Source organism: Pelobates fuscus, chromosome 8, assembly GCF_036172605.1.
Source record: "Pelobates fuscus isolate aPelFus1 chromosome 8, aPelFus1.pri, whole genome shotgun sequence".
Taxonomy (NCBI): Eukaryota; Metazoa; Chordata; class Amphibia; order Anura; family Pelobatidae; genus Pelobates; species Pelobates fuscus.
This window is the reverse complement of record NC_086324.1, coordinates 176,100,184-176,108,759: the sequence shown is the minus strand read 5'-3', so window position 1 is coordinate 176,108,759 and position 8,576 is coordinate 176,100,184. Positions and strand designations below refer to the sequence as shown.

Sequence of the window (8,576 nt, the reverse complement as noted above, 5' to 3'; positions counted from 1 at the left end):
ATACTTTAGCAAGCTGTACAACTTACATCATGATTTAAGCACATACAATCCAACCTCACAAGAAATAAACACATATCTAAACCTCCTATGTCCTTTGTGTGTCTCTTTCCCAGCCCCTCTGTATATCTCTTCCCTCGGAGGCCCTTTGTGTGTCTCTTTCCCAGCCCCTCTGTATATCTCTTCCCTCGGAGGCCCTTTGTGTGTCTCTTTACCAGTCCCTCTGTATATCTCTTCCCTCATAGGCCCTTTGTGTGTCTCTTTCCCAGTCCCTCTGTATATCTCTTCCCTCCTAGTCCCTCTGTATATCTCTTCCCTCCTAGTCCCTTTGTGTGTCTCTTTCCCAGTCCCTCTGTGTGTCTCTTTCCCAGGCCCTTTGTGTGTCTCTTTCCCAGCCTCTCTGTATATCTCTCCCCTCCTAGGCCCTTTGTGTGTCTCTTTCCCAGCCTCTCTGTATATCTCTTCCCTCCTAGGTGTCTTATCTCCCCAACTGTGTGTCTCTTATTCTCTTTACCATTATGAAGTCATGATTGTGATGGCCTTTTAACTGGTCATAAAGGCTCACTGCACACACCTAGAACACTTTACTTTGCAGAAAGGCTTTGTAACGGATCGACGGGCACCCTGACTGGGTACCTCCGTTAAAGGATGCTCCTAGCGTTTCCTGAGGACTCCAAGCACTCTGGCAGTCACCACAATCACCGAACCGGAGAAACATATCAATTATCTCAAGCATATGAATGCTAAAAAACAGCTGAATAGGTAAAACCATGTGAATAGGTTTACACTCTCAAACTGGAACAGCATACAATAAATCCTCCCCTAATAATGAGATGACACTTCACTTTGAGGGTTAAGCAGGAACTCATCATTTATTCACACAACCTCCTTTTAAGACATTCTCCCATGCAAGGGAGGGATTTACAACAATTAGTACAACAGCCAATAATGTACCAGTTACCTCCCACACATCTCCTCCTCTTAGTGTGACACATAATCCCATTATTCCAGACACACATTCCATGGGTTTCTGGATGTACCCCTAAACATAGGTGTTGCGGACCGTTTCAGCATAAAAGGGAATAAAACCCAGTTTAGGCGATAATCCCCTTTCTGAGAGACAGGCACAGCTACTGCAGAACACCAAATTCCCGATCTGGATACGAAATAACACTCCGAACTGGAACAGCTGAACAAGAAAAGCATACAATCCGCTTACACTCCTGGCAGTCAGCTTACAATCCAATTCCCCCCAAGAACGAGACGACACTTCATTTTGAGGGTTAAACAGGAACTCTGGACTGGCTCATCCAGCCTGGCTTTTATTTCCAACTCACACATACAGGCCACACCCAGGGGGAGGCATAAAAGAACCAATGACTTTAGATGTTACCTCCCACACATCCTCTCCCCTTAGTGTGACATATAATTCCATTAGGCATACAGTTACAAATATACTTTTATACAACTTTCATAACTTTGGAACCATACATCGCATCCACAATAACCACATATTCAGACTCAGCATACTTTAAACATAAACACTCTCAAAAATCATACCAATCCCTTCAGTCAATAAAAAGTTACACGGAAGTCCTTTTATGACCGACCGCAAGCACCTTCCTGGTATAAAAACGACTAAGTCCCGTTCGAAGTGTGTTCGGTACTTCGACTTTAGTCGAAGTGTCGAAGTGCAGTTGATGGTACGGGTCGGCGGTGTTCGAGTTAAAATGGCCACCGCCACGTGGTCCTTTGTCCGATGCCGGTCACTTCGACGACTTCGACACCTTCGGTCGCTTCGGCACTTCGGCTGCATCCGAAGTGCCCTCTAGTAAGTGCCAATTCTTCTCCCATAGTCATTAAATGGGCGAACACTGTTCTTAAAGGGCCCAATCTCCCAGGGCCATAATCGCTGGGCAGGAGGCTAGCAACCAGGCCTCTCCAGTTCACAGTGGCGAAGTTGGTTTCGCCACAATAGGGTTACCCCTTTAAATGTTACACCCCTGGTAGCCCTGATCTGGGTGAGACACATATCCCAAAATCACCCAGATCGGACCAGGGGTTCGGGAATTATGGAGGGTTAAAGTTTTGACCGACCGCATGGCAAAAGTATCCTAAAATAGTTCCATATACTTTGGCCCTGTGGTCTGTCACAGAAAAGGGAATGAAAACACACGAATTGCCTGGGTTATGGAGCCTGGGGATGATTCGTATGAATCCCCTTGTTCGTGGAATTCTTTCTACTGAACGGCGGGCCGTTCGGTAGTTTCTGCACGAATTGCTGGAAGTCTGGAGGTCTCAGCGGTGTTTGCCTAGTCGAGAGTCCAATTTTAGCTCTAGATACTCGACGGCAAAACACCGCTGTTCGGGAGTTTAAGATGGCCGCCGCCACTGTTTGTTTCCCCAATGGCGGCCACCCAGAGGACAAAGAACACATTACATAGATTGCCAATTACCCGTTTGCAACATTGTTATTCCTGGGTGGTCTGGTTGTTCGGTAGTTTCACTATATTCACAATATAATGAATGGAGTGATTCTTCCGAACAATCAGACGAATGCTGCATACACATATACAATTTACCGAACACATAATAACATACATAATAGTTAAGACAGCCTGAATGCAATCTGCTACACAGTCTTAAAGGGCATTGTTCCTCAAAGTCATAATATGTCCACGGATGGCCCGTAAAGGGCAAGTAGCAGCAATATACAATACCACATGCCCAAATATTGCATTCAAAAGTACAAATTTACCCGGGGCCATAGTCAGCAGGTAGGAGGCGGGCAGCCAGGCCTCTCAATGCCACAGGCTTTATGTGTGAAGAGTGATAATATGTTCACTTTACAAAAGGTTGAGATTTCAATCAAAATTGTCACTTTTATAAATGATCCTCGTTAAAAAAAAAAAACATCCGGCTGTCAATCAAACAACCATCCTGTTACTTCCTGAGTTGTTTAGCTCAGTAAAGATAAACTCAAGAGGCAGCAATTGTCCAGAGCACCTGTCTTACAAAGACTTCTCATTGAGCTCCATTGGGAAGTCTGTGATTGGTCAGCCACAGAAAGTCTGGGCGGGGTTAGAAGGGGAGGGCTTGCAAATGCTGCAGATAAGAGATGTACAGCTTTTACATGCTGTTTTTAGATATAGCCTAGTAAAAATGCATAAATGAATGCAAATATGTTCACATTTGGGGTATATCTACTGAACAGTGATTTTAATTTGCTATTTGGGCAGTACAGTGTCCCTTTCTATTGATTTTTAGGCACAGTGAGCTTTACAGTTTCATTTTGTAATGAAAATTAATTATGTGAACACAAATAGTGTAATAATTAACATTCTATTAATTAAACACTACTGCAAGAATAACCTAAAAACAGACTGTGTTCCGAAAACCAACTTGAATAATATTCATTGCAAAGCATTAGAACTACATAAACAAAAAATAAAACATAAATATTGGGAAAAAGTCAGACTTACACCATAGAATGCAATGAAAGATTGATAACGCCAAACGAGTCATTCATTTTTGAATAATAAATTAATAAACAGATGCAAATGTATACAATTAAATGTAAATAAATGTAGAAATATAAATGTATTTGGAATTTTCAGCCCAGACACAGAGATGCCATTTAATCAATTCGGAGGGGTTTTACTTTATATTTATACCAAACGTGGAGTGGAGATTGCCCGACGGGGGGGTTGTTTTGCATTCATTATGTTTGTGGAGATGATGTTTAGATGTTTTACCCATATTAGAGACAGAATAAATTCATGTGGTTTTATCTCGTGTTGTTTATTTGTTATCACTAGCGCTGGGTTTGTTCTGTAGTGACGCCCAGCCCTTCTAATCGTGATAAGAATACAGGAAATTGGTTCTCACTATTTGGATATTTGCATAATAAGTGAGATTTGCACATGTTGTTTTTTTGTGGGCAGAGTCTCTCCTAACAGTCTCTGGCCTTTCCAGACCACGTCCCACCCAGATAGCAGGTTCCAGGCCTGAATTAAGCCCTTCTTCACCTGATTAGAGAAAAAGAGGAAGAGCTCTTGCGGGGGCAAGAAATAAAAAAGGAAGGAGAGGAGGGGGCGATGGGGGGAGGAAACATTTTTTTTAATTTTTGATATAGTCATGTAGGAGACTAAAAATCCACTATTTGTGTTACTTTCATTTAAAAAAAAAAAAAAACTGAAAATTAAAGCAATTCACTTTCAGTTTCTGTTTAAGTCAAACTGATACTTAGTCACACACCCATGTTATTTCTCTCTCCGGCTGCAATAAGGTAAGAATCCGGTTTATAATCTATGTGAGAAATTAGGGAGCCGTTAAGGCAGGGGTTCCCAACCCATTCCTCAAGTACCCCCTACCAGTCCAGGATTTAGGGATTACCCAGTTGTGTCTAAGGTGTATTCAGAAAAGAAAAATAAACACTTTAGACACAACAGGGTAATCCCTAAATCCTGGACTGGTAGGCTATTACAGGTATCTACTACCCTTTCTATATCACTGTTACTGCTCCCACTGGAAGGCTATTCCAGGTATCTACTACCCTTTCTATATCACTGTTACTGCTCCCACTGGAAGGCTATTCCAGGTATCTACTACCCTTTCTATATCACTGTTACTGCTCCCACTGGAAGCCTATTCCAGGTATCTACTACTCTTTCTATATCACTGTTACCGCTCCCACTGGAAGGCTATTCCATGTATCTACTACCCTTTCTATATCACTGTTACTGCTCCCACTGGAAGGCTATTCCAGGTATCTACTACCCTTTCTATATCACTGTTACTGCTCCCACTGGAAGCCTATTCCAGGTATCTACTACTCTTTCTATATCACTGTTACTGCTCCCACTGGAAGGATTTTCCAGGTATCTACTACCCTTTCTATATCACTGTTACTGCTCCCACTGGACGGCTATTCCATGTATCTACTACCCTTTCTATATCACTGTTACTGCTCCCACTGGAAGCCTATTCCAGGTATCTACTACCCTTTCTATATAACTGTTACTGCTCCCACTGGAAGCCTATTCCAGGTTTCTACTACCCTTTCTATATCACTGTTACTGCTCCCACTGGAAGCCTATTCCAGGTTTCTACTACCCTTTCTATATCACTGTTACTGCTCCCACTGGAAGCCTATTCTAGGTATCTACTACCCTTTCTATATCACTGTTACTGCTCCCACTGGAAGCCTATTCCAGGTTTCTACTATCCTTTCTATATCACTGTTACTGCTCCCACTGGAAAGCTATTCCAGGTATCTACTACCCTTTCTATATCACTTTTACTGCTCCCACTGGAAGGCTATTCCAAGTATCTACTACCCTTTCTATATCACTGCTACTGCTCCCACTGGAAGGCTATTCCAGGTATCTACTACCCTTTCTATATCACTGTTACTGCTCCCACTGGAAGGCTATTCCAGGTATCTACTACCCTTTCTATATCACTGTTACTGCTCCCACTGGAAGGCTATTCCAGGTATCTACTACCCTTTCTATATCACTGTTACTGCTCCCACTGGAAGGCTATTCCAGGTATCTACTACCCTTTCTATATCACTGTTACTGCTCCCACTGGAAGGCTATTCCAGGTATCTACTACCCTTTCTATATCACTGTTACTGCTCCCACTGGAAGGCTATTCCTGGTATCTACTACCCTTTCTATATCACTGTTACTGCTCCCACTGGAAGCCTATTCCAGGTATCTACTACTCTTTCTATATCACTGTTACCGCTCCCACTGGAAGGCTATTCCATGTATCTACTACCCTTTCTATATCACTGTTACTGCTCCCACTGGAAGGCTATTCCAGGTATCTACTACCCTTTCTATATCACTGTTACTGCTCCCACTGGAAGCCTATTCCAGGTATCTACTACTCTTTCTATATCACTGTTACTGCTCCCACTGGAAGGATTTTCCAGGTATCTACTACCCTTTCTATATCACTGTTACTGCTCCCACTGGACGGCTATTCCATGTATCTACTACCCTTTCTATATCACTGTTACTGCTCCCACTGGAAGCCTATTCTAGGTATCTACTACCCTTTCTATATCACTGTTACTGCTCCCACTGGAAAGCTATTCCAGGTATCTACTACCCTTTCTATATCACTTTTACTGCTCCCACTGGAAGGCTATTCCAAGTATCTACTACCCTTTCTATATCACTGCTACTGCTCCCACTGGAAGGCTATTCCAGGTTTCTACTACCCTTTCCATATCACTGTTACTGCTTCCACTGGAAGCCTATTCCAGGTTTCTACTACCCTTTCTATATCGCTGTTACTGCTCTCACTGGAAGACTATTCCAGGTATCTACTACCCTTTCTATATCACTGTTACTGCTCCCACTGGAAGGCTATTCCAGGTATCTACTACCCTTTCTATATCACTGTTACTACTCCCACTGGAAGCCTATTCCCGGTATCTACTACCCTTTCTATATCACTGCTACTGCTCCCACTGGAAGGCTATTCCAGGTATCTACTACTCTTTCTATATCGCTGTTACTGCTCCCACAGGAAAGCTATTCCAGGTATCTACTACCCTTTTTATATCACTGTTACTGCTCCCACGTGAAGGCTATTCCAGGTATCTACTACCCTTTCTATATCACTGTTACTGCTCCCACTGGAAGGCTATTCCAGGTAGCTACTACCTTTTCTATATCACTGTTACTGCTCCCCCTGGAAGGCTATTCCAGGTATCTACTGCCCTTTCTATATCACTGTTACTGCTCCCACTGGAAGGCTATTCCAGGTATCTACTACCCTTTCTATATCACTGTTACTACTCCCACTGGAAGCCTATTCCCGGTATCTACTACCCTTTCTATATCACTGCTACTGCTCCCACTGGAAGGCTATTCCAGGTATCTACTACTCTTTCTATATCGCTGTTACTGCTCCCACTGGAAGGCTATTCCAGGTATCTACTACCCTTTTTATATCACTGTTACTGCTCCCACTGGAAGCCTAATCCCGGTATCTACTACCCTTTCTATATCACTGTTACTGCTCCCACTGGAAGGCTATTCCAGGTATCTACTACCCTTTCTATATCACTGTTACTGCTCCCACTGGAAGGCTATTCCAGGTATCTACTAACCTTTCTATATCACTGTTACTGCTCCCACTGGAAAGCTATTCCAGGTATCTACTTCCCTTTCTATATCACTGTTACTGCTCCCACTTGAAGGCTATTCCAGGTATCTACTACCTTTTCGATATCACTGTTACTGCTCCCACTGGAAGGCTATTCCAGGTATCTACTACCCTTTCTATATCGACGTTATGGTGCTCCCACTGAAAGGCCGTTCCTGGTATGTACACTATTATATCACTCCGTTTTCAATAGCAGATTGTAATAAAATGTGTAATATGTGTATTGGTTGTGAAATTCATTGTACTGTCTGTTATCTCTTTATTTATTCAGATTCCAGGACAATGTCAGTTAGTATAAAGGTAAGAGATCGATGAGTGACTGCAATATGGTGACCTGTGTGCATTGTATTAACTGCTTCCTTCCCGGTAACATGGATACTCAAACTAATTTATCACTACGCATAGCACAACAACAAGCATGCAATACAGTATTTATACCACAAAGCCCCTTCACTAGCATTGCTGACTAATGGATTCATTTCACTAGGCACGATTCCCCAGTTCTACGTCTGGAGCTTTAAATCCTCTCATACGTTACAGTAACTTGTTTAGGATAGAATTCACGGCTGGATTCTAGCCGTCACGAAGGAGGTAGGATGGGGCAAGATGAGTACACTACAGTGAATCCTTGCAGGATGCAATGACTTCCAATATCCTTAGTAGCAGAGATAGACGATATAACGGTACTTACTGTAATTGGCCATTAAACGCACTTATTAATAAAACATTCATTATTAATATCAGCTTTAATACTGTTTGAAATGTGTGTTTAGCAGTTAATCTTGGTTGTGTGTTTTTACCCAGTTAATATGAAGTTTACGAGGGTAGTAGCAGTTATCTAAACATGGGAGGTGTATTGAAATGATGAAGTGCCTCACATAACGAAAGAACACACAACCTCGGACGCGCTGGTTATAGCGTGACATTGGTGACATTTTCCTCAATTGTCATTTTTGCCAAAATTTTGGAATTTTACATTTTATTTCATAATTCGTCTAAATTTTGTAAATAATTTAGAAATATCTGGATTTACATCATTTTATTAATTTATGTATATCTTGGAACAAATCTGTGACCGCTTTATCCCAAATTATCGGATGAGTTCTACTTCCCATATTTTAGATAAATGCTAATTGAAGATATATGTTTTATTTTAACAGTCAGGAAATTAAATTGGGAATAGTCCTTGTTGGTTGAAGGCAGGATTAGTAATCACACAATCTGTCTCTGTGACTGATAAACTCCTAATAATACTGATAGTACGGATAATATCTGGCTCACTCGAATCTTTTATTCTCTTTGTAGAATTATATTTTTCCAGTCATCGGTGTGATCTTATTCCCTTTTTATCTGCTGGGGAATCTGTTCCTGTGGATCATCCTGTGTATAAA

The 8,576-nt window shown here is 42.0% G+C and overlaps 1 long non-coding RNA gene across 1 annotated transcript; it reads left to right on the top strand.

Annotated features, from left to right (window-relative positions):
• Positions 1–4,191: 4,191 nt before the first annotated feature.
• Positions 4,192–8,576, top strand: LOC134571055 (uncharacterized). Its single transcript, XR_010085179.1, has 3 exons — positions 4,192–4,285; positions 7,457–7,485; positions 8,491–8,576. It is a non-coding gene; the product is annotated as an uncharacterized LOC134571055 (long non-coding RNA).